This window comes from Puma concolor, unplaced genomic scaffold (genome assembly GCF_028749965.1).
Source record: "Puma concolor isolate L17-30 unplaced genomic scaffold, mPumCon1.1.hap2 unalloc_scaffold_5, whole genome shotgun sequence".
Lineage (NCBI taxonomy): Eukaryota > Metazoa > Chordata > Mammalia > Carnivora > Felidae > Puma > Puma concolor.
The window spans coordinates 1,617,392-1,642,253 of NW_028240258.1; the positions used below are offsets into that span (position 1 = coordinate 1,617,392).

At 41.5% G+C, this 24,862-nt stretch overlaps 1 protein-coding gene and 1 long non-coding RNA gene across 3 annotated transcripts in view; both read right to left on the reverse strand.

Moving 5' to 3' along the window:
- The window catches only part of LOC147571176 (gamma-taxilin-like), a 39,328-nt gene extending 33,185 nt beyond the window's left edge, over positions 1-6,143 (reverse strand). The window contains exon 1 of the mRNA XM_086696596.1: positions 5,909-6,143. The gene's annotated coding sequence lies outside the window, so the exon portion shown is untranslated. The remainder of the gene's footprint in view (positions 1-5,908) is intronic.
- The window catches only part of LOC147571173 (uncharacterized), a 265,869-nt gene extending 255,187 nt beyond the window's left edge, over positions 1-10,682 (reverse strand). For both annotated transcript variants that reach the window (XR_015247661.1, XR_015247660.1), the window contains exon 1: positions 10,291-10,682. This is a non-coding gene — a long non-coding RNA (uncharacterized LOC147571173). The remainder of the gene's footprint in view (positions 1-10,290) is intronic.
- Positions 10,683-24,862: the final 14,180 nt, after the last annotated feature.

Consider the following 24,862-nt stretch of genomic DNA (forward strand, 5'->3'; position numbering starts at 1 on the left):
AACCTATGACAGTGTTTCTGCCTCTCTTGTGGGCAGAGACACGACACACCTCCTGTCTTTGTTTCAGACTATCTTTTCAAGGATGCCCTGGGGAAAAAAATAAAAATGGCATTTACTCCTAAAGCAATGGGCAGATTTGCTTACTGCCTACGTTTCCAGTTGCTGCTGTAACAAAGGGCCACAAACTCAGTGGCTCATTTATTATATCCCTTCTTGAGGCTCTGTGGGAGAATCCGTTCCCTTGTCTTTTCTGGGGGCTACCTGTGTTCTTTGGCTCCTGGCCCTTTTTTGCATCTTCAAAGCCAGTAATAGCAAGTTAAGCCTCATGCATAATGCCCACCCCCCCCACCCCCCCCCACCCCCGCCACCTCGCCACCGACTCCTCTCCCCGTCTTTCCTTTGCAAGGATCCTTGTAGTTTCACTGGGCCCATCCGAAGACTCCCTCAATATCCTAATCTATGCCGCCGCATCTTTGCCAAGTCCCTCTGGACAATGAGGTCATTCATGAGTCCTGCTGAAGACATGGGCGTCCTTGAGCAGGCACTGTTCCTCCTACCACACCGCCCATTATTAACGAGTCAGATCCCCTAAACGTAGCATTACTCTTCTGAAATGCAAACATCATCTGCTTCTCTTTACACCACCAGGCTCAGGAGACAGGTGCGTGCATGAGGGCCCTCAGGTAAATGCAATTGTAAAAAACTCTTCTTTTGTCTCGAGGTTTCTCCCCGTATTCATAAAATACTGCCAAGTTATCAGTTTGCAAGTAAAGTAAAATCTCTGGCCCTCCACAGTTTCTAGTTACCATGAGTTTTCAGATTTGGGTATCTGCCCGATATTTTCTAGAAAATGAATGAAATAAGCCCGTCAGGATAAACAACAGAATTTGTTGCAATGGGAAAACTTCAAACTTTCAAATGAAAATCAGAATTTTGGATAATCTCAGTCAGTCACCATGACTCCAGGAGCTTCCCAGTACATAATGGCTTTTCTGCTGAGAGTGATAATGATATCAGCAAGTATGATTGCCTAATGTTGGATAACAACATTTGGAAGAAGAACGTAAGTCAGTGAATTCAGTATTTTCCACAGGACAATGCATTACAAGATGACTGAAAGGCATAGGATCCATCTGAACCATGAAATACAGCATTGGGTTTTCACAGGACCCGTTAAAATTTTTTGGTAGCACTGTAGACTCCAAACTGTGGAGTCCTTGGTGCTTTTTAAGGAGTTTTAAGAATAAAATGAAGTAACATTTAGATAACTTCTTAGGCCTGAGAAATTAAGAACTGCCGCCCTCAGGTGTAAATAAGGACACACACACAAGAAGATGGCAGGAATAAAAACATAATCTAAGAAGAATTTGTACCTTACAAATGATCTGGCAAATCCAATTTTAGGGAAAATGCCCTGGCACTACGTGGGACAACAGGACCAACCACTTCCTTCTTGGTCAGCTATAACTCATAAGTAAGTTATATTTATTTTTTAAGTGACTGGCATTCCCAAGCCAGGATAATCCAAATAGGAGGTGAGGAAAAATGAATCCTAAGCATTTCCCCTTGCTCTTCTTCACTGCTCTGATTAAACCATCTGGAACAGTGATATAATCCCTCATTTAATACTCAGAAATCCTTTACAGGCAGGTATAATGAACAGTCCCGGTGATGAGCAATTTTAAGAAGTCTGTCCATGTACAAGAACCAAAGATATGGACAAATGAAAATGAATTATCATTATGACCTATCACATTCTGAAGAGTAAGTTCTTCTGAAAGTGGTAATTGAGCTCTGGTAGGCAATAACATATGGACAAAATAACTTAGTAGGAGTTACCACAAATACTCCCTGCTGGCAGGCAAAGCATCTGGGAGAAGAAATATAAGTGCTAAATATAGGGATGAAGAAATCTAATTTTCTGCAGCACTGAAGAAGCCAAAATTGACCAAAATAGTTTGGCAAACGGTCTGTTATGAAAAGGGTCTTATAGAGTTTCTAGTTTTATAATCTCCACGCTAGTAGTATACATACTAGTAGATTCCTTATAGACGAATTCTAAAATGATAGTATATTAGACTAAGTACTTTGCCTTTTAAAACAATCACAGAGGGTTATATATTTCAGATTTCATACCTGTGGCTGTTTTGTCTATAAAACTACGATGAGCTAAAAACCACATCTAGCTCTAACTATATGTAATTCAATGACTATTTGTACTCTGAGAGATACAGGTACAAATCTGTATTGATACTGGCAGCCAAAATAATCAGGAATCCAAAGATTTTAACGTCCACTGAAATATGCTTGGACCTGACCTATTTTGCAGAGTGGCAGGGGTTGAGTCACACAACTAGCATCTTTAAAGCCAGACAGTCCTAAAATATAAGATGGTCCTCTACTTTTATGGGTTAGCTAAGTGCATCATCTGTGCCCCAATTTTCTGAAGCCACCTTTCTCCAGCTCCATGTGGACCAATCATCATGCCATTTTGAAACATCAATGCTTTTTTCATTTGTCCTACTTTCCCAGACCACTTTAGCGTTTGTTAACACACAATTGTGGACTTTCTTCAACAGAACTTAAAAATGGGTCTCTCTACTTCACACTTTAAACAATGGTCAACCTGTAATTTACCTAAGTTACACTTTGAGGTGCTTTTTCCGAGAATTCCAGTGCACCCATACCTCCAAATCTGTATCCAACGTCCACGTGGGGCTCAAATGAGTGAAACCACAGGTATGAAGCCTAGACGGTTCACAATCCACCTGGTCTCTAGATCTCACGAGATTTCTTGACACTTCCTAATCACATCCTACCCTTAATTAAATTTATTTTCATTTAGTAAAACTATTACTCATTTACTTGCCACCAATGTTTGCTCACACTCAGCAAGAAGGTTTTGCCCGTTATACCCTTAACAACTGAGGATTGTGCTAATAAGAGAGAGCATGAGACATATGGAACAGATAATGGTCTTAGAGCCAAAAGAGCCCAATATTTTCACATATCACTTACCACGTCCTGTGCAGCCATGGTGAGAGCTAAACACTTGTTACCTCATCTGTAAACTGGATGGACAGTACCTACCTTATAGAGTTGTGAGAAAATTTGCTATGATGAATATAAACTGCTGGCCCACAGCGGAACTACTGTAATAATTTGTGAATGAGGAATTCTGTAAGATGCATGCTATGTTAGCTTCTTATTACTGTTGTTAACAAGTTACTATCAACCTAATGCATTAAAAATTCACATTTATCATCTTACAGTTATGAAGATCAGAAGCTCTCAGGCCTCCTTCTCGAGGCTCTCAAGGAGATGGTTTTCACACCTTTTCCAAGTTCTAGAGACCACTCCTTTCTCCACCTTCAAAGTCTGCAGCAGATTCTTCAGATCTCTCTCTGATACCTGCCCACATCTCCTTCTCTGAGTCTCACACTCCTGTTTTCCCATTATAAGGGTGCTTGTGTTTACACTGAGCCCACCTACCCAAATAATCCAGAACAATCTCCCCATCTCAGCACACCACTTAATCATTAAGTGGGAAGTTCCTTCTGCAGGATAATATACCCACAGGTTTCAGAAATTTTTTTCTCTTACCACATGTTAACACAACAACATTTCTTAAAGAAGAAATGATGTTCTATGGCATAAATTCTAGAAGCTATTATTCCCCACCACACCAGTCTACCTTATAGAAGTAGAAAAAATGTCATCATAACAAGTAAATATTGCTTATAGCAGGTTAAGCGGTGGAAAGTGGGAAGACGGGAGGGGCATTCTGGAAACAGAATTAAAATCAATTCCCAAGACCATAAACATTAACAAAAGTATTGTGGTAGCACAGGGAGACCACATTGGTTATCTGGTAAATCTTTTCCATCAAAGAGCAGAATTTACACAGTCGTAACTACCAACATAAATTCAACTAGGTCATGGATAAAACCACAAAACTATAATCTCTGGGTCTGAATGGATACTAAAGGTCACCTAGTATCTATATCTACTCTCTTTAGTGCTGCTGAATACTAACATTAAATTGGTATATGCTTTAGATGTTTTAAATACAGTCACACCCATTTGATTATCTGAAAGTTACTTACAATCATATTGGGACCATGGGGAAAAGGAGAGGTAAGAAGAAAAAGGAGGAGAAGGAATTTATTTGGGACATTACTTTAAACTCTACTTTACATAAACAACAAGCGTCCCTGAAGCAAGGTCTGTCATTTGCACTATCAATTATACAATTATGTATCAATTCTAGATAGTCTACAGATAACTCTAGACAATCACAATTGTATACTAACTATAGATAATTCATTAGGAGCTATTTCACCTAACCAAGTTTAAAAAAAAACCAAAACATTAACTAAGTGTGTTATCTGGATACCACTGCTTTACAAAATTAAGCTTATGCAACAGGGAGGGACATGACTGAAAATAATGAGGCAGGTTTTCCATAAACCCATTCCTCCACTAAGGCAATGATTAAGCTCCCCAAAACTGTCCAAATACACCTTTTTTTTTTTTTTTTTTTTTTTTTTTTTAGAAGTCTGGAATATAATCAACACAACCACCAGGGGAGGGCTAAACGAAGAAAGCAGCTACTGCATATCTGTAAGAGGACAGCGTGACTTTATAATTACCTGCCTAACATACACTAACCACAGCTTGAAAGCGGCTAGCATTCCTGGTGTGGTTTGCTGGTGGCAGAGTGGCTAATAGAAACCTTGTTCTTAAGAGCACTGATGATGGGTTTTGACCCATACAGTGGCTCCAAAGGAGCCTTTATTTTGCTACTCTCAAAACGAACTCCCTTGGGCTGGTATAGCCTCCGAGTGCCAAAGTTGTAGTAACAGCCACAGCCACCATTCCGGGCTAAGAATAACAGGTAAGGCAAACAACCTAAAAATGAGAAGGTTGGAGAAGAAAGATAGATGGAACAGAGCTTTCAAAAGGCTCCAGGTATACCAGGGAAATCCAGAAGACCAGACATATGTAAGAGCAGGATATGCTCAGAAAAGACCTTAACGATCCTAAGGTTTTACATCCTGCTATGTTCAAGGAGGAAGTATGCGCTAAGGCAAGTTTTAAATGGCCGAGTCAAGCGTTAACGGAGTTCCCTAAATGAAACCCACTTGTAAAGACTGAGTTTGGTTTTTGTTTTTGTCACTCCCAGCTTTCAAGGAAGTTATCTTTCATATCATTATCTAAAACAGATGACTTCCAAGACCATACAAAGTATATATTATTTTCGCAAAACAGCTCTCCATAAAGAAACCATAAAAAGTTAACTGAACAAACAACTATAATCTGTCACAAGCAGCAAGAACCCTAGCTAGTGGGGGAAAGATTCTGGTATCCACAGTTCAGTACTCACAACTGCACATTTCTTACTCACTGCCTTCTCTTGACCAAAGTTCAGTCAACCTTCTTTCCATTCCACAGACCCCTAATTTCAGGCTTACCCATGAGTAAGCACTAAAACACAGATTATTCCCCCTATTAAGAAGTCACCCCAAGTAAGAGCTGAGACACACAGCCCATCATGCCATATGCTCACTTTCTTTGCTTGCTCATTTCCCCTGAAAAAGTTTTTACTAATCTTGCTTATCCTCCCAATAAAAGAAAAACCACTCTCTGACTGAGATACTTTCAGATTTCTACAATCAGAATGTTCTCCATATTGCACCGGTCTCTTTAAATAAGGTGTCTTCTTACCAAATCAGAATTTGTTTTTGTTTGATAGTAACATTCGCCACATTTAGTTGCCAACAAAAAATTATAATGTGTGCAAAGAAACACGGAACTATGGGCAAATCACAGGAATAAAACAAAGTAAGAGAAAACGTCCCTTAGGAAACCTTGGTGTTGAACTAATTACATGCATGTTTTGAATTACCTGCTGGTGTAAATATGTTACTGAGAAAGTTTTAAAAATAATAAAATGTACGGGGTGCTTGGGTGGCTCAGTCAGTCGAGCGGCCAGCTTCAGCTCAGGTCATGAACTCAGGTCATGGGTTCAAGCCCCGCGTCAGGTTCTGGGCTGACTCCTCGGTGTCTGGAGCGTGCTTCAGATTCCGAGTCTCCTTCTCTCTGCCTCTCCCCTGCTCATGGTCTGTCTGTCTGTCTGTCTGTCTCTCTCTCTCTCTCTCTCTCTCAAAAATAAACATAAAAAAATAAAATAAAATTTATATGGACAAAGTGCGAAATCGGGAAAACAATGTATGTACAAAATAACAGCATCAGTAAATAAAAGTCAAAAAAAGAACCACAAACAGAAATTCCAGACCCGAAAAGTACAGTAACTGAAATGAAAAACTCATGGAAAAGAGATTCAACAGCAGAGTTTTTAGCAGGCAGTAAAATCAGTAAACTGGAAGTCAGGTCAACTGAAATGGTACAGTGTGAGAAACTGTATGAAAAAGTGTGAGAAAGAAGAATGAAAAGAATCAACATGCTTAAGAGAACTGTAGGCATACCAGCATACGCATGATGGGAGTTAATGAGGAAGTGAATACAGAAGAGCAGAAAAAAATATTTGAAGAAAATAACAGCCACTAAGAGACAATAAAAAGTGAAAAAATTTCTCGTATCTGATAAAAACTATTAATCTACACATACAAGGAGCTCAACAAACTTAAGATACGATAAATTCAAAGTCTGTCCTTCAAAACAAAAGAGGGCATTAAACATCTCCAGACAAACAAAAGCTGGGGGGGATGGTGACAAATGGTAAGTGGAGTAATTGTGTTTGTCGATCATTTCATAATGTATTAATATGTTGAATCAGTATGCTGTATGTATGCCTGAAAATAATATAATATTGTACATCAACCACACTTCAATAAAAGTAAATAAAATAATAAATTCAAAGCAAAAGAGAAGGAGAAAATACTTTATTACCAGACCCACACTACAAAAAATGAAAATGAGGATCAGATTTGAGACATTTGAAAATGAGACAGAAATGAAAGGATACTACTCATCAACTCAAAGCCATACAAAACAATAAACGACGAAAGGTACCTACATAAGATAAACACAAAAGCCAGTATTACTGTATTTTTGTTTTTAACTTCCTTTTTTCCCTAGGTGATTAAAAGACAAACTACAAACAAAAATAAAAACATTTCATCTATAAAGATGTAATTAATCTAAGACAGTACAACAAAGAAGATGGCAAAACCGTCTATGAACAGACTTTCAGTATACTACTGAAACAAAGTTGGTAGTAAGTCAAATTCATTTGTTATAAACTGAAGGGGCCAATTGTGATACCCAGAAAACAACTATAAAACTGACCAATAGGGGCGCCTGGGTGGCGCAGTCGGTTGAGCGTCGGACTTCGGCCAGGTCACGATCTCGCGGTCCGTGAGTTCGAGCCCCGCGTCGGGCTCTGGGCTGATGGCTCGGAGCCTGGAGCCTGTTTCCGATTCTGTGTCTCCCTCTCTCTCTGCCCCTCCCCCGTTCATGCTCTGTCTCTCTCTGTCCCAAAAATAAATAAACGTTGAAAAAAAAAATTTTTTTTAAATAACAAAAAATAAAATAAAACTGACCAATATACACAAAAAGAAAGGAGGAAAAAAAATTCTACACTACAAAAAAACACAAACACAGAAGAAAAGGCAGTAACAGAAGGAAAAAAGACTCATACGAAACAAATAAAAAATTAGCAGAAGTAAATTCATCCCGGTTAGTAATTACGTTCAATGTAAATGGAGTAAACTCTCTAATTAAGGGGCCAAGTACGACACATGGATTTTAAAAATGAGTAGTCCAACTAACCGTTTTCTACAATAGACTCAGACACAAGGACACGAACAGTATGAAAATGAAAGCATGGGGAAAGGATACTTCATAAAAACAGTAACTAAAGGAAAGGTAGAGGGGCAATGCTAAAATGAGAATCGGCTTTAAGGCAAAACTCGTTACAAAAGGCAAAAGCATCATATTCTGACAAAAATGTCAATCCACAAAAATTAACAATTACAACTTTACATGCATCTAACAGAACCCCAAAATATATAAGCACTAATAAACACAACAAGGGAAAAACAGGTACTTCTGTAATAACAGAACCCAATCAAAGCCATCGTCTTAACAGAGGAACAAGGGAGTCACTTGGGTTTTAACTGTCCCAATATTTAAAAAATAACCGAATATTTACACATTATTTCTGCTTCCTGAAAATATAGGGGAGAAAAGAGGAAAAGAGGTTTACCTTGAGAAGTATTTTTTTTTTCCAAGTCAGTGAGAAAATTTAAAAATTAAAGAATGTACCTAAAGGTGACTTCTGCAGACAGCAGATATTCACCCAACTTGAAATTAAAAAAAAAAAAAAAAAGAAAAGAGAAGAAAAAGAGAGAGAGAGAGAGAGAGAAAGAGAGGAAGAGAGGAAGAGAGGAAGGAAGGAAAGGAAGGGAAGAAGGAAGGAAGGAAGGAAGGAAGGAAGGAAGGAAGGAAGGAAGGAAGGAAGGAAGGAAGGAAGGAAGGAAGGAAGGAAGGAAGGAAGGAAGGAAGGAAGGAAGGAAGGAAGGAAGGAAGGAAGGAAGGAAGGAAGGAAGGAAGGAAGGAAAAAAGAGAAGAAATTCCAAATGAATACCTTATCCTGTTAACATTTCAATCCCAGTTAAACGAGAAGTCAAAACTAGAAAAAAGCCCAGAAAAGCATAAGCAGAGAACTGTACAGTTGGTAGACAAAAATGAATCAGCTGAGACGCTATCATTTTCAGACTATTCGTGTCCAACTATTAACACAAAGGGTCATTACCTTAACCTTTCTAATCTGGTCATTTAAAATACTAATTGAATAGGCCTTGTTCCTAATCCAACCACTTTCTATCCTCATCCGAAGGAGCATAAAGCAGAACTTATGTTACAATTTTAATCAGAGTTCTCCCTGGGGGAAGGATCTCTAAAATCACTGCCACACAAAGTGACAATTTTGAATTTCTAGGTTGAATTTGCGACTTCGCTTTCAGTGCTGCACATACTGGATCTTTCCTGCACATCTTTCTTGCGTGGAGAGTGAGAAGGTGCGGGGCGGGGGGGGGGGGGGGGGGCTTGGGGGGGGGGGGGTGGACCCAGAGAAGTTAGTAACCCATTGTACTGATACCTGAAAATACCTAACATTGGAAACAGACCCCAAAAAGCTAGTTCTTGACACTTTGCTCAATTATAAACTTGACCTTCTGAAATTCATTAAACATGTTAGAAAAATATGATTTTATGATTTCATACAGGAGTGAATGTTTTAATATGTTCAAGTGAAGGGAAAAGAAACGGGATTTCCAAAGCCCTCGTCTACAATTCTCGGCAACAGGGCTGCGGAAACAGCATACTGTTAAGGAGCGCATCCGCATGCGTTGCGTGACCGTTCCCCAATTCTACAAACCGATCGCAAAACTAGTGGATTCTCCCATTCTTAAGGAGGTCTCCACTTTCTTGTATCGAGGGAGTGAAAACTCCTTGCCGTAAGTAAAATAACGGAAATTTTCTAGAATGGGTCCCACATTGAGACAGCAAAGGCCAGGCAGGGGTAAGCCACTCAAAGCACAGGAAAAAAAAAAAAAAAAAGAGAGAGAGAGAGAGAAAGGAAGAAAAACGTAAGTTAGAAACACAAGTTATTACACGACGATCCTGCCCAATTGTGTCGGACTGAAGTCCTCTGGCATCACCTCGGCATCGCTGCCCCCGCGTGTCTCCAAACGGGTGATGCCAAGAGCCAAGGTCCAGGAACCACGCGCCCATACCAGCTACTTCACAGCAACGGACCAGCCCGTGTGGTGGCGGAAAGGAAAGGCAGAGCAGGAAAAGGAGACGCAGCGTAGCCAGCGCCTCCGCGCCATTGCCGAACTACGCAATAGCTCGCTAGTTCCGCCAGGGCGCATCCAGAGCAACTCTGTGCACCCACCAAAGTCCCAGGGCTAGCTATTGACCTCAGGCCCGTCTCCCGACTGTGGTGCCCAGCGCGGGGAGCACTGGGAGCAAGATCACCAGGCTCCAAGGCCCCCGCAGCGACATTCGCACGTGGCTGTCACACCTGGCTCACCCGCACCTGGCCTTCAGATAGGGCTGCGTCCCCTGCCCTTCCTTCTCAGCCAAGCGCCCCCAAGCCCTAGCGGTCTTCCCCACCCCATTTAGTCCTACACACAGGTAAAAACACACACTCGCTCCCACAGTCATCGCCCGGGAGGAAACAAAGCCAAATGTTCGTCTCGTGGCAAAGGTTACCAAACAAGCGTTAACAGCCAACACGTAAAAAACAGTATTCTTCCTCACCTTTTACCTTGTAGTCGGTGGCAAGCCAGGCATTTCCCCCAGTGACCTAACTGAGGATGGTGGGTGCCTCTTTCAGCACTACCAGTTTCACCTGAGTCGCGAAGGATTGACGCAAGCAGCCAAAATGTGCAAGCAATTTAACCAGCAGCACGGAAGCTTTCAAACCGTAGCTTTTAGGGTCTGTACCTCGGCAACCAGTCACGCACGAGAGGTATTTCACGTGACCGGAGGAGGTTGTCCTTAGAGGGGAGGAAGTCGGGCAGGATGGGGAATGTTAAAGGCTACGCCGTCGCTCTTTGGGGCCAAAGTTTCAGTAAAGGCCGTGAGGCGTTGCCAAGTCCGGGGTAGAGACTCCGGATCGAACTGGAAGTGGCCCTCCGAGCAAGCTGCGTCGCTGTAGCTCCCAAGCCCACAGCGTACTTCGGGGCTCTGAAAAAGTGAGCGTGCCCACTGGGCTGCGTAGGCAGCCTTCTGGGATTTGTAGTTTTCCGAGGAAAAGGTCCTGCTTATGGAAGGTATTCGAAGAACTTAAGAGGTATTCCAGTGTTTGGGAATGTAATAGACAACAGATCAGCGTTGAGTGAAAGCAGCCATACACTTGTGTTTTAGTTGGATTAACCTAAGGTGTCCTCACACTTCTCAAAAAGTGGAAGACTATTGGCTTTCGTGATTTGTCTGGTCTCCAACACTTGCCCAGAGCCTGCCCTGCCAGCAGAACTTTGACTGTCATTTACCAGTTACAGCTTATTGGGAGATAGGGCTCTGGTCTTGCTGAGGGATTGCTGACCAACCCGGGCTTCCAGAACAAAGCTCCGCAAATAGTTGGCCTTTAAGTATTTCCTGAATAAATTCTACTGTGTCCATCATCTGTTTCATTGATTACATTTACAATAAACTTGGTTTGCTGAATAGCTTTTCTTTGTTGTTGTTAATATGAAATGTTGCTCTGAGGGTTCCTGATACATTTGATACATGTTTCCATCTGATACAATTAGAGCTCCAAGAATTAAGACTTTTTTTAAAAAGGTATAATTCACTACATCAAATTCTCCCATTTTTAAGTATGCAATTGATCATTTTCATCATATCCATAAAGGCGTGTGATCATTACTATACAAGTCCAAAATATTTTTGTCACCTTCACACACACACACACACACACACACACACACACACACACCGTGCTCACTAACAACCACCTCACATTTTCCCTTCACCCTAGCAATTGATTTCTTTTGATTTCAAGATTGTAGTATCCATGAGTTCTTCATTCTTTCTAGGGCTCATTATATTCCTTGGATTTACCACATATTCTCTATCCATTCATCTGTGGATGAATATTTGTATTGTTTTCAAGTTTTGTCAATTGTGAATAGGGCTGCCATGAACATTTCTGTACAAATATTTGTGTGACCATCTGTTTTCAGTTCTTTTGGGTGTATACTTAAGAATGAAATTGCTGGATTATATAGTAGTTGTATGTCTAACTTATTAAGGAAGTGACAAAAGTGTTTTCCACAGCAGTTGCACAATTTTATGTTCCCACTAGCGACATATTTATCCACATTACATTCTCGCCAACATCTTCCTAGTATTCATTCGTTTGATTATAGACATCCAGTGGTACCCTGTTATACTTTTGACTTGTGCTTCCACATGTTTAATGATATTTATCATCTTTTCCTGTGCTTATTGGCTGGCCTTCTGGAGGAAGGGTCTCTTAAGATCTTTTGCCATTTTAAAATTTGCGTTGTCTTTTATCATGGAGATATAAGACTTCTGCGCACATTCCGGATATAAGCCCATATCAGATAGGGTTTACAAATATTTTCCTCCATTCTGTGAGTTACCTTTGCACTTTCTTCATGATTTCTTTTGCTCCACTGTTGAGTTATTTCTAGAGAATGTATTCTAAGTCCTGAAGGGTAAATGGGGAATTGCTGAAACGACAGCAGTGTTCTGGTCTCAAGGCTCTTGGATGCGATAGCATTATCAGAATAGAGCCCCAGGATCCCCCAAAGGATAGTTAGGTACAAAATTGGTTGTAACTTCCTGGCACTCATTGGAGATGCACGTACTCCCTGCATGTTTTTCACATAAACATCAGAAGATCCTTTGTTTTCTCGTCCTATACTTTGGTACTCTTTAATACTCGTATCTGATAAAATAAGAAATAAAAGCTACGTGCAGTTAGCCGCAGCTACTGTTTCCACTGGCTGAGGCAGCCCTGCATGTTCACTCAGTCTAAGTGTCTGAGAACTTTTCCTTCGGTGCGCAGTAACACCCCACAAAGGTTTTTGATATTGATGAAACCCAATTAACTTATTTGCGCATAAAATTTATTTTGCACTTGTACTTTGATGTCATATCTCAGAAACCACTGCCTAATCCTAGAATGTGGTGATTTATGACTATGTTTTCTCTGAAAAGTTTTAGAGTTTAAATTCTCATATTCATGAACTTACACCATTCTTAATAGTTTTCGTATATGGTGTATCACGGAGTCCAACTTCATACTTTATTTGTTGATAACTTATCCTAGCACCATTTGTGGAAGAGACTATTTTCCCCCATTAAGTGGTTTTGACATTCCTTCTAACCATATGTGTGACTATTTATTTCTGTCTCTAAATTTTATTTTTACCTCTATGTGTATTTATATGCCATTACCATACTCTTATTTGATTTTGTAGTACATTTTGAAATTTGGAAGTATAAGTCGTATGGTTTCAAGATTGATTTGGTTTTATGGGTCCCTTGTAAGTCCGTGTGAATTTTAGAATCCCCCTGTGCGTTTCTAGGAAAACAAAATAAGCACAGGTTTAAAAAAAAAAAAAAAAAGCCAAGAGATGCTTTGAAAGGGATTGCTTTGAAGTGGCAGATCTGTTTGGATCATCTGCAGGCCACCTGTTAATGAGCACTGCTGCCCCAACAGTCTTCGGTCCTTTCATACATGAGCACAGAAGGCTTTGCACTTGTTTTAAGGTCCTTTTAAAATTTCTTTCAACAATATTTTATAGTTTCAATGTACAAATCTTGCACATCTTTGGTTAAATACATTCCTATATATTTTATTCTTTTTGCTGCTCCTGTAAATGGAATGTTTTCTTAATTCCATTTTTGGACTATTTGTTTCTAATTTATAAAAATACAATTAGTTTTTAATGTGTTGATCCTATTTAATGCCACTTTCCAGAACTTATTTATTAGGTCTAATAGAAATGTTTATTGTGTACTTACGTATGCTTGTGTTCGTTAGTATTTTCCACACTGGATACAGAAGCATGTTTTTGCAAATAGTATTACTTTTTTCTTTGCAAATATGGATGTGTCCAGTTATTCTGTTTCTCCTTAGTGTTGAAGGTTTTGGGAGATGCTTTGAGTCAAAATGGGACCTAACTTTCCAAGATAAAACTTACACGACCAGATTAAATAAAGACAAGACTTAATATTTAGCCCTTATTTGTCAAGGAAGGTTCCAGAGCCTCTTATCTATTGAAGGAGAAGTCAGAAAAAGGCTTTGATAGAATTCCCTTTCCCTCCTCCTCCCCACCCCCTACCCAGCTTCAGGCACAATTATTGGCAGATTACTGGGCACTTATGATCACCTGCAGCCAGGCAGTGTGATCATTTCTTGCAGTTGACCAGAGCCTAAAGCTTTCTTGTGCTCGTAGGTGCCTGGTACTCAGTGAAAGAGCACCGACTCACCCTAAAATACTAGAAGATGACCTTCTAATTTGTGAAAACTGGGCCGTGTCTGATATATTCACACTATCTCTGCAGCCCACTGCTCTTATATATTCACGCTATCTCTGCAGTCCACTGCTCTTATTTACCCTTAAATCTACATAGCAGAAAAATCACAATTCCACCAAGGATAGATGGGAGAAAGCTCAGCCAGAGCTACCAGCCTTGACAGGCTTTTGCATCCCTCAAGATAGAACCCATGGGTTTTATGGAAGTGCTATCCCAACTGGCATTGTAGTGTTCACCAGTGACTCTGTATTTCTTTATGACTTCCTCATTCAGTTGTGGCTCATTTCACAAAACAGAATAAACACATGTTCAAAGGCAACAAAACTGTTCTTTCTGTGAAAACTAGTCTTTCAGGACTCTGAAGTTCTGGAATACCCCCTTCTGTTCCTACCCTGTGACATAGACTGAGAGCCAGGGCCACACAACTGCGTTTCCACTCAGCCAGGTAAAATCTCAAAATTTACAGGTTGAAAAGTAACACATGTTGCCAAGTCACCATTACTCTTCTTCTCATTCTCCGTGGGAATTATATTTAATCATGGTGACTCTCCAACCCACCCCAGAACTTATTCAGCTGTCCCTTTAGGAATACACTCCCTCAAGGATTAGAGCAAGAGTTAAGATGGTGGGGAAGTAGGGGGACTCTGGGCTTTCCTTGTCCCTCAAACACAACTGGATTAAGGTCGGATCACTTGGAACACACAGGAAATCCATCTGTGGAGAGGCAGAAGGATCTCCACAGTTGGAAGAAGACAGCTTGGCAGGATCGAGGTGCGTGGAAGTGGATTGGGGGAGAGAAAAATGGCAGAGCTGTGGAGGAGAGTGAGCCATTTTTGTGGAGACAAAAGGGAGACAGAGAAACAGGGACAGAGAAAGTGTGGGATCATTTCACACAAGGGGAAAACTTCTCTCTGGACCACAGAGTGGAGAGCGACAGGTTCTGAGGGTTGCTCTGTGTGTGTGTGTGTGTGTGTGTGTGTGTGTGTGTGTGTGTGTGTGTGTGTGTGTGTTTCAATCAGCATTTGGAGCTCAAACTCCAAGGTTTGGGAAATGCGTGACTTTCTCTGGGGAGGGTACGTGAGGTGCACTCCTGGACAGGTGGGGGCTGGCCCCAGAGGGCGTAGGGTGGTGTAGAGATCTCCAGGGTGCACGGGGAGGGAACCGTGCCCTTCTGGGAGTACTTTTGGAGCAGGGTCTATTACCTCTTCAAGGACAAAAGACCCCGCAGGTGCCAGCCTAAGGCTTTTCGTCAGCAAGGGAGAGAGGTGCACCCAGAGGGAGTATAAACTTTGCTGCTGTTAGCTGTTCTGCCTCATAGATTTGGTGCTCTCTGCAGGCATGGGAGTGCTTTTCAGGGACAAAGGATATCAGATACAGTGTGGAGAGGCTCTACTCCGGAGAAGGCTCTACTCCGGAGAAGGGTCTGCACATGCCCAGTTTTTTAAGACTTTGGGTTTGGAATCCCAGCTACCCACCAAAGATAAAACACAGGAGAACTGTGGTGCAGGGTGAGCTGTCTGCCACCACTATTCTATGAGGGCTGCCTGAACAACAGGGGTGTGAGATCCCCAGTCCAGGGAAGAGAGATTGGGGTGGCGCCATTTCCTCCCAACACCCATGCAGTGGGACTTCAGAGAGCAATGAACAGTCCCCAAAGGAGGAAGGACCAGCTCAACACAAACTCTGCCCCCCTGTGCCTGAAACTGCATATTTTCTGGGTCAGGACTTCATCTGAGCCAAGGAAGTGGGCTGGTCTTCCAAAAGCCCAGCACAGACAGCACCCCCCATAAACCGAGTGTACTGAAGATCCAGTGTTTAAAACAACACTTAAAGTTTAGGTGGAAATAGGACCAGGTTTGATTTATTTTTTAATTTTTTTTTCTTTTTTTTCTTTTTTCTTTCTCTTTTGGAATCAGGCTCATAATTTCTTTTTTATTTCCTTCTCTCTCTTCCCTTGCTTGCTCTCTCTCTCTCTTTCTCTCTCTGCATCAGGTTTTTTTTCTTTTTTCTTTTTCTTTCTTAAATCTTTTTTTTTCCCTTTAGAATCAGGCATATAGATTTTGATTCTCTATTTGATTTTTTTGTTGTCGTTACTTTCCTTCTCTCTTTTTTTGGTATAAAGTTTTTTTTTCTCTTTTTCCCAGGCTTACTTCAAAAAAAAATCAAAGCACACCTGGTTTAAAGTTCAAACACTCAGCTCTAAAAGCAAGGAGGAGCTCTGCAGAGGAGTAACCAGTGGGAAAGAGAAGCCAAACACAACAGGACAGTGCACACAGCATGCACCTGGAATACAACCTGAAGTGCCAGGACCTGGACCGTTTATGACCTTTTTTTTTTTTTTCTTTTTTTTTTAAAACACAGTAGTACTCCCAGGGGCAGAAAACATAACAACCTTTCAAAACATGCAAAAGACAGAAACTTAGCCAAAATAACAAGCTGAAGAAATTCTCCACAAGATAAGGGTCAAGATCAAATCAAGACCAGGGATTTGCTCAAAACAGATATGAGCAATGCATCCTCTGAACAAGAATTTAGAACAACAGTCAGAAGACTACTAGCTGGGCTTGAAAAAATATGTGGAAGACATGAAAGAAACCCTTGCTTTAGAGATCAAAGTCATAAGTACTGGTCAGCCCGAGATATAAAAAAAAAAAAAAAAAATGCTATCACTGAGGTCCAAAACCCACTGGATACACAATGAGTACTGAAGAAACAGAGAAGAAAACAGAAAATATAGAAAATAAAATTATGGAAAATAATGAAGGTGAAAAAAGAGAAAGAAAAGAAAATTATTAGATCATTAGGGGAGACGTAGAGAAATTAGTGATTCCATAATATGAAAAAAAAAAAATCCAAATAATAAGGCTTCCAGAAGACGAGCCAAAAACAGAAGAGAAATATTGTTTGGACAAATCATAGCTGAAAACTTCTCTAATCTGGGGAGAAAAGCAAACATTCAAGTACAAAAGGCACAGAGAACTCACCTGAAAATCAACAAAAACAGGTCAACACCATGATATAACACAGTGAAACTTGCAAATTACAAAGAGCAGCTAGGGACAAAAGGCCCTTACTCTACAAGGGTAGACACATAAGGGTAGTAGCAGACCTGTCCACTGAAACTTGGAAGACCTGAAGGGAGTTACAGAAAATATTCAATGTGCTGAATGGGAAACAAATATTCAGCCAAAAAATTCTATATCCAGCAAGGCTGTTATTCAGAATAGATGGAAAGATAGAGACTTTCCCAGACAAACAAAAACTAAACAAGTTTGTGACCACTAAATCAATCCTGCAAAAAAATTTAAGGGGACTCTATAAGTGGAGGCAAAAAAAAAAACCCCAAAAAGCCCAAAGAAACAAAGACTACCAAGAACTAGAGAACATCACCGCAAACACAAAATCTACGGGTAACACAATAGCACTAACCTCATATCTTTCAACAAGCACTCTGAGTATTAGTGGACTAAATTGCTCCGCTCAAAGGACACAGGGTGAAGAATGTATATAAAAACGAGATCTATCCATATGTGCCAGCAAAAGACTCATTTTAGACCTAAGTACACCTGCAAATTGAAAGTAAGTGGATGGAGAACCATCCAACACAAAAAGAAAGCTAGAGCAGCCACACGTGCGTCAGACAAACTAGGTTTTACTTTTTTTTTTTTTTTTTTAATGTTTATTCATCTGTTGATAGAGAGAGATAGAGTGTGAGTGGGGAAGGGACAGAGATAAAGGGAGACACAGGATCTGAAGCAGGCTTCCAAGCTCTTAGATTTCAGCACAAAGCCTGACACTGGGCTTGAACTCACCAACCGTGAGATCATGACTTGAACCAAAGTTGGCCGCTTAACCCACAGAGCCACCCTGGCACACCCAGACAAACTAACTTTTAAGACAAAGACTGTAAAAAGACATGAAGAAGGACATTGTATCAGAAGTAAGTGGTCTGTATAACATTTGTAAATGTTTATGCTGCCAACTTGAAAGAACCCAAGTGTATAAGTCAATAAATCACAAAATAAACAAAGTCCTTGAAAATAACACAATAATAGTAGGGGATTTTACTCTTACAGACATGGACAGAACAACTACGCAGAAAATCAACAAGGAAACAATGACTTTGAATGACACGCTGGGCTGGTGGCCTTAACAGATCTATTCAGATTATCTTGTTCTAAACCAGAAGAATTCACATTCTTCTCAAGTGTACGTGGGACATTCTCCAGAATGCATCACACACTGAGTCACAAAACAGCCCTCAACAAAGATAAATGATCATACCATGCATATTTTCGGGTCACAAAGCTATGAAACTTGGAGATAATCACAAGAGAAAATTAAGAAATTCCTCAAATATGTGGAGGTTAAAGAACGTCCTACTAAAGAATGAAGGCTGGGTGGCAGTGCCTGGGGGGTTCCGTCTGTTAGGCGTCGAACTTCAGCTCAGGTCATGATCTCACTCTTTGTGGGTTTGAGCCCCGCATCGGGCTCTGTGCTGACAGCTCAGAGCCTGGAGCCTGCTTCGGATTCTGTGTCTCCCTCTCTCTGACCCTCCCCTGCTCATGCTGTGTCTCTATCTTTCTCAAAATAAATAAACATGAAAAAAAAAAAAGTTTATAAAGAATGAATGGGTTAACCAGGAAATTAAAGCAGATTTTTAAAAACATACATGGAAGCAAATGAAAATGAAAACTCTTTGGGATGAAATGGAACCCCTTTATGATGAAATAAAAACCTTTGTGAGGCAGCAAAAGCAGTCCTAGGAGAAAAGTATGTTGCAATTTGAGCCTCACTCAAGAAGCAAGAAAGATCCCAAATACACAACCTAACCTTACACGTAAAGGAGCTATAAAATAAACAGCAAAACCCGCAGAAGAAGGGTCAAATTAGAGCATAAATACAGGATGTAGAAACTGGAACAACAACAAACAGTCGAACAGACCGTTTAAACTAAATGCTGGCTCTTTGAAAGAATAAACAAAATTAATAAATCCCTAGTCAGTCTTGTCAAAAAGAAAAGAGAAAGCATCCAAATAGGCAAGAGCACATATGAAAGAGGAGAGGTGACAACCAATGCCACAGGGGAAAAAAAAAAAAGTTACAGCACTATGAAAAATTATATGCCAACAAATTGGGCAATCTGGAAGAAATAAAAAAAAAAATTCCTAGAAAATCACACACTATCAAAACTCAACAGGAAGAAATAGAAAATTTGAACAGGCCCGTGACTAGCGCAGAAATTGAATCAGTTATCAAAAATCTCCCAACAAATAAGAGTGGTGGGCCAGAAGATTTCCCAGGGGAATTCTACCAGACAGTTAAGAAAACACAGTTAATACCTATTCTTCTCAAACTGTCCCAAAAACAGAAATGGAAGGAAAGCTTCCTGATTCATTGTATGAAGCCAACATTACCTTGATTCCCAAACCAGGCAAAGATCCCACTAAGAAGGAATTACAGGCCAATATCCCTGATGAAACTAGTTGCAAAAATTCTCAACAAGATTCTAGCAAACTGGAGCCAACAACACATTAACAGAATTACTCACCAAGATCAGTGGGATTTATTCCTGGGCTGCAGGGCTGGTTCAATATATGCAAATCAGTGTGATACACCACATTAATAAGAGAAAGGAGAAGACCATATGATCCTCACAATACATCCAGGAAAAGCCTTTGACAAAATACAGCATTCACTCTTGATTAAAACTGCCAAACAAACAAACAAACAAACAAACAAACAAAAAATAGACACAGGATAGACATATAACATACCTCAACATCATAAAGACCATATATGATGGGCCCCCAGTATTATCATCCTCAATGGGGAAAAGTTGAAAGCCTTTCCCCTGTTGATCAAGAAATAAGACAAGAATGCCCACTCTGATACTACTATCAGATATTACTATCTGATACAGTATTGGAAGTCTTAGCCTCAGCAATCGGACAACAAAACCTTTAAAAGGACATACAAATTGGCAAGGAAGACATACAAATAGTCTGTCACTATCTGCAGATGATCTGATACCTTACATGGAAAACCCAATGACTCCATGAAAAAGTAGCTAGAACTAATACATGAAAATTCAGCAAAATCACAGGATATAAGGTCAACTGATATAAATCAGTTGCATTTTTTTAATTTAAACATGTTTTTAACATTGCGGTGCCTGGGTGGCTCAGTCAGTTAAGCGTCCGGCTTCAGCTCAGGTCATGATCTCGCAGTTTGTGGGTTCGAGCCCCGCGTCGGGCTCTGTGCTGACAGCTCGGAGCCTGGAGCCTGCTCTGGATTCTGTGTCTTCTCCTGTCTCTGCCCCTCCCATGCTCATGCTCTGTCTCTCTCTCTGTCTCTCAATAATAAATAAACATTAAAACAAATTTAAAAGATTTTTAACATTTATTTGTTTTTGAGACAGAGAGACAGAGTGTGAGCAGGGGAGGATCAGAGAGAGAGGGAGACACAGAATCCGAAACAGGCTCCAGGCTCCAAGCTGTCAGCACAGAGCCTGATGGGGGCTCGGACTCGCAAACCGTGAGATCATGACCTGAGCCAAAGTCACATGCCCAACCGACCGAGCCTCTCAGGGGCGCCAAATCAGTTGCATTTGTATACACCAATTACAAAGTAGCAGAAAGAGAAATCAAGGAGGCTATCCAATTTATTAGTACCAAAACCAATAAGACATCTAGGAAAGAACCTAACTAAAGAGGTAAAAATCTGTACTGTAAAAATCTGTAGAACGTTTATGAAAGAAATTGAAGGGGATACAAAGAAATGGAAAAGCATGTCATGTTCATGGGTTGGAAGAACAAACATTGTTAAAATGTCTACACTACCTCAAGAAATTACACATTTAATGCAATCCCTTACCAGCATTCTTCACAGAACTATATCAAACATTCCTAAAATTTGCATTGAAGCACAAAAACTCTGAATACCCAAAGCAATTCTGAAATAGAAAAAAAAAAAAAAAAAAAAAAAAAGCTTGAGGATCATGATTTCAGACATCAAGCTATATCTGAAAGTTGTAGTCTTCAAGACAGAATGGTAATAGTGCAAAAATAGACGCATAGATCAATGGAACAGAAAAGAGAACCCAGAAATTGACTGACAAATGTATGGCCAAATAATCTTCCAAAAAGCAGGAAAGAATGTCCAGTGGGGGTAGGGGGGGTGGGGTGGGGGGGTGGGGGAAACAGTTTCTTCAACAAATGATGCTCGGGAAACTGGACAGTGACATGCAGAAGAATAAAACTGGACAATTTCCCTACATGATACACAAAACTAAATTTGAAATGGATAAAAGATCTAAATGTGAGACAGGAAAGCATCAAAATCCTGGAGGAGAGCACAGGCAGTGACCCCTTTGATCTCTGCTGCAGCATATTCTTATCCCAAAGGATACAATAATACAAATTCAAAGAGGTACATGCACCCCCAAGTTATACCACCAATAGCTAAACTATGGAGGAACCCATATTCATCAACAGATGACTGATTAAAAATGATGCAGTGTACATAGGTAATATGTATACATATACATGCATAGTGAGATTTCTCAGCCATTGAAAATAATGAAGTCTTTCCATTTGCAATGATGAAGCAATTTTCAATGGATGAAGCTAAAATGCACGATGCTGATATTAAGTTAAGATGAGAGACAAGTAGGGGGATCCTGGGCTTCCATGTCTCTCACACGCAGCTGGATTGAGGTCAGATTATTCAGGACACTCAGAAAATTGATCTGCAGAGCGGCAGAAGGATTTCCACGCTTGGAGGGAGACAGCTTGGCAGAAGCAAGGTGCATGACGTGAGTTCGGGGAAGAAAGTGGTGGAACCATGAGGGGAGGGAATCCCTTCCATGGAGAGACAAAAGGGAGAGAAAGAGAGAAGGGTTGAGATAGCGCAGCATCAAATAAGCACAAGAGGAAAACTTCTCTGGGCCACCAATTGGGAAGTAAAGGTACTGAGCATCTCTCTTTTGCAAATAGGATATGGAGCTTAAACCCTGAGTTTCTGGACATGCACAACTTTCTCCAGAATGTAGCTGTGGAGAGTTCTCACGGGGAAAAGGGGGTAATGTATGGTGTAGCAATCTCTGGGGCACACTGGGAGAGAACAATCCCCTTTCTGGACTACTTTTGGAGGAGAGTTTATTGCCTCCCCAAGGACAAAAGACCCTGCCAGCGCCAGACAAAGGCCTTTCAACAGGTGGAGAAGTTCTTCTCCAGAGGAGGAAAGAAGATCTGCACAGTGCCAGGTCCTTTAAGACAGGGCTTTACATCTTAGCAGTGTGTACCAAGGAGAAGTCTCAGGATATTTGGGGCACAAGGCAAGCTGGTGGCCCTTGCTCTTCTTCAAGGGCTGCCTGAACAGTTCAGCTGAGACCTCCAGTGTGGCCATGAGAGACTGGAGTCATGCCATTTGTCCCAACACCAACACTCTGGGACTCCAGAGAGCAGCATAGCAGCCCCCAGAGTAGAAAAGACCTGCTTACCCCAAACTCCATTCCTCCATGCTTGGCAACTGCTAATTAACTGGAGTAAGACTGGCACTGAGATTACGCAACCAGCCTCTTTCCAGACCAGCAAACGCACCATTCTCTGGGCACCAACAGATAACTCTTTTTCTTCACCTTATTTTTCCTCCTCCTCCCCTTCTTCTTCTTCTTCTTCCTCTTCTTCTTCTTCCCCTTCTTCTTCTTCCCCTTCTTCTTCTTCCCCTCCTTCTCCTTCTCCTTCTCCTTCTCCTTCTCCTTCTCCTTCTCCTTCTCCTTCTCCTTCTCCTTCTCCTTCTCCTTCTCCTTCTCCTTCTCCTTCTCCTTCTCCTTCTCCTTCTCCTTCTCCTTCTTCTTCTTCTTCTTCTTCTTCTTCTTCTTCTTCTTCTTCTTCTTCTCCTCCCCCTCCTCCTCCTCCTCCCCTTCCCCCTCCACCTCCTCCCCCTCCACCTCCTCCTCCCCCTCCACCTCCTCCTCCCCCTCCTCCTCCTCCCCCTCCTCCTCCTCCTCCCCTTCCCCCTCCACCTCCTCCTCCCCCTCCTCCTCCTCCCCCTCCTCCTCCTCCTCCCCTTCCCCCTCCACCTCCTCCTCCTTCTCCACCTCCTCCTTCTCCCCCTCCTCCTCCTCCTCCCCCTCCTCCTCCTCCTCCCCTTCCCCCTCCACCTCCTCCTCCCCCTCGACCTCCTCCTCCCCCTCCACCTCCTCCTCCCCCTCCACCTCCTCCTCCCCCTCCACCTCCTCCTCCCCCTCCTCCTCCTCCCCTTCCCCCTCCTCCTCCCCTTCCTCCTCCCCCTCCTCCTCCTCCTCCCCCTCCTCCTCCTCCTCCCCCTCCTCCTCCTCAAGCCTCAAGAGCTTCCAGGTGGGCCAGAAGTTGTCTATCAATGGAAGTCTGGCTTATAAATGCTTTGGTAGCATTGACCATGAATTTATTAAGGACATGGGCTGTCCGGATAGTATGATGCAGGGTGACTCCAGCTGTAGTGCAGAGGTGATAATGCCTACTGCTGCTAGGATGCCCGTGATTAACAGGCCAACAAACCTTTTTTGCCTTACGGCAGAGTGCCAGTGTCGAATAAGCTTGGAAGGCATGCCTAGTCCTGAAGGATGTATATAGGGTTCAGAGCTATTAACAGGAACCCAGGCTGAGATGCACTAAGTACTCCTAAGAAGGAGGTGTTTATTTGGATGATGTTATCATTACTTATGCAGGACATAAACCAGCCCTGAGAGGTAGAGATATTATCAGTATTTCCTAGTTGTTGGATCTGTAAAGTGGAGGTAGCAAAGAGAATGTAGGGAAAAGCGACACAAATAGCTGTCCACGCAAATCGGTCATTGTGCGGAGAGGCCCAAGTTAGGTTAACATGTCGCTTTACATAAATTCCACCATTGGTTAATAGTACGAGTGAAGAAGGGAAGGCCTAGTTTCCAAAGATTAACAGGCCAAGGTCCTTTTAATTTCCCTTTATGTGCAGAAATTATAGGGCCAGACAAGTCTCCATCTTTTCAAAAAATATTCTCCTACTAGGCTGGCCAAAGGATATGGTGTTATTAGAATATTTTGTTTCAAGATGTCCTTTAGGACCCCTGTCAATAATAGTCCAGTTACCCCAGTGAAGGTTATGCTCAGTCTCTCCATGACAGGTTGTCCAAGGAATATTATTCCAGGGGTGGTCTGAATACTTGAGACTAGAGCAAGCGATAACATTAGCAGTGCGAGATATGCTTGTTTTTTTGAGGTATATCAAAGCTTGTGACCGAGAAAAAGGTAAAATCGTCTGGCCTGGTAGAAATTTGGGGCTGTACATGTAAAAGCCAGTTGATTTTTAGTCTAAGGCAAGCAGGTAAGTTGCTAAGTTTAGTCACACGCCTAGGAGGTGCTGGAGGAAGTCACCGTGAAGGTCTTGGCATATAAAGCCAACGCTCTTGTTCTATTTGGAAGGGCAGGTTAAGATTGGCTCCATCTATGAACTCTGTCATCATTGCTAATAAGAACAGCCCAGTCTAGGAGTGTTAGGCTATCAAATATAGGTGGCTTAAGGAGATGAGCCCCAACTTGAATATTGAACTTGGCCTGGACAAAAGAGGGCAAGGAGAAGAATCAGGCTTACACACATTGAATTTTTGTTAAAGACAGAAATCATGGCCATCAGATGTGAATTAGGCGCATACACAATATCATTGTTTTGTAAGAGGATGCTGGCCTGGTTAGGCGGCATTTAAGTGTTCCTCATGTTATATCAGGGGCAAGGACCTATGTTTGTGGACTGGCTTCAGGATGAGGAGTTCACGAAGAGGCTTCTTCCATATTGC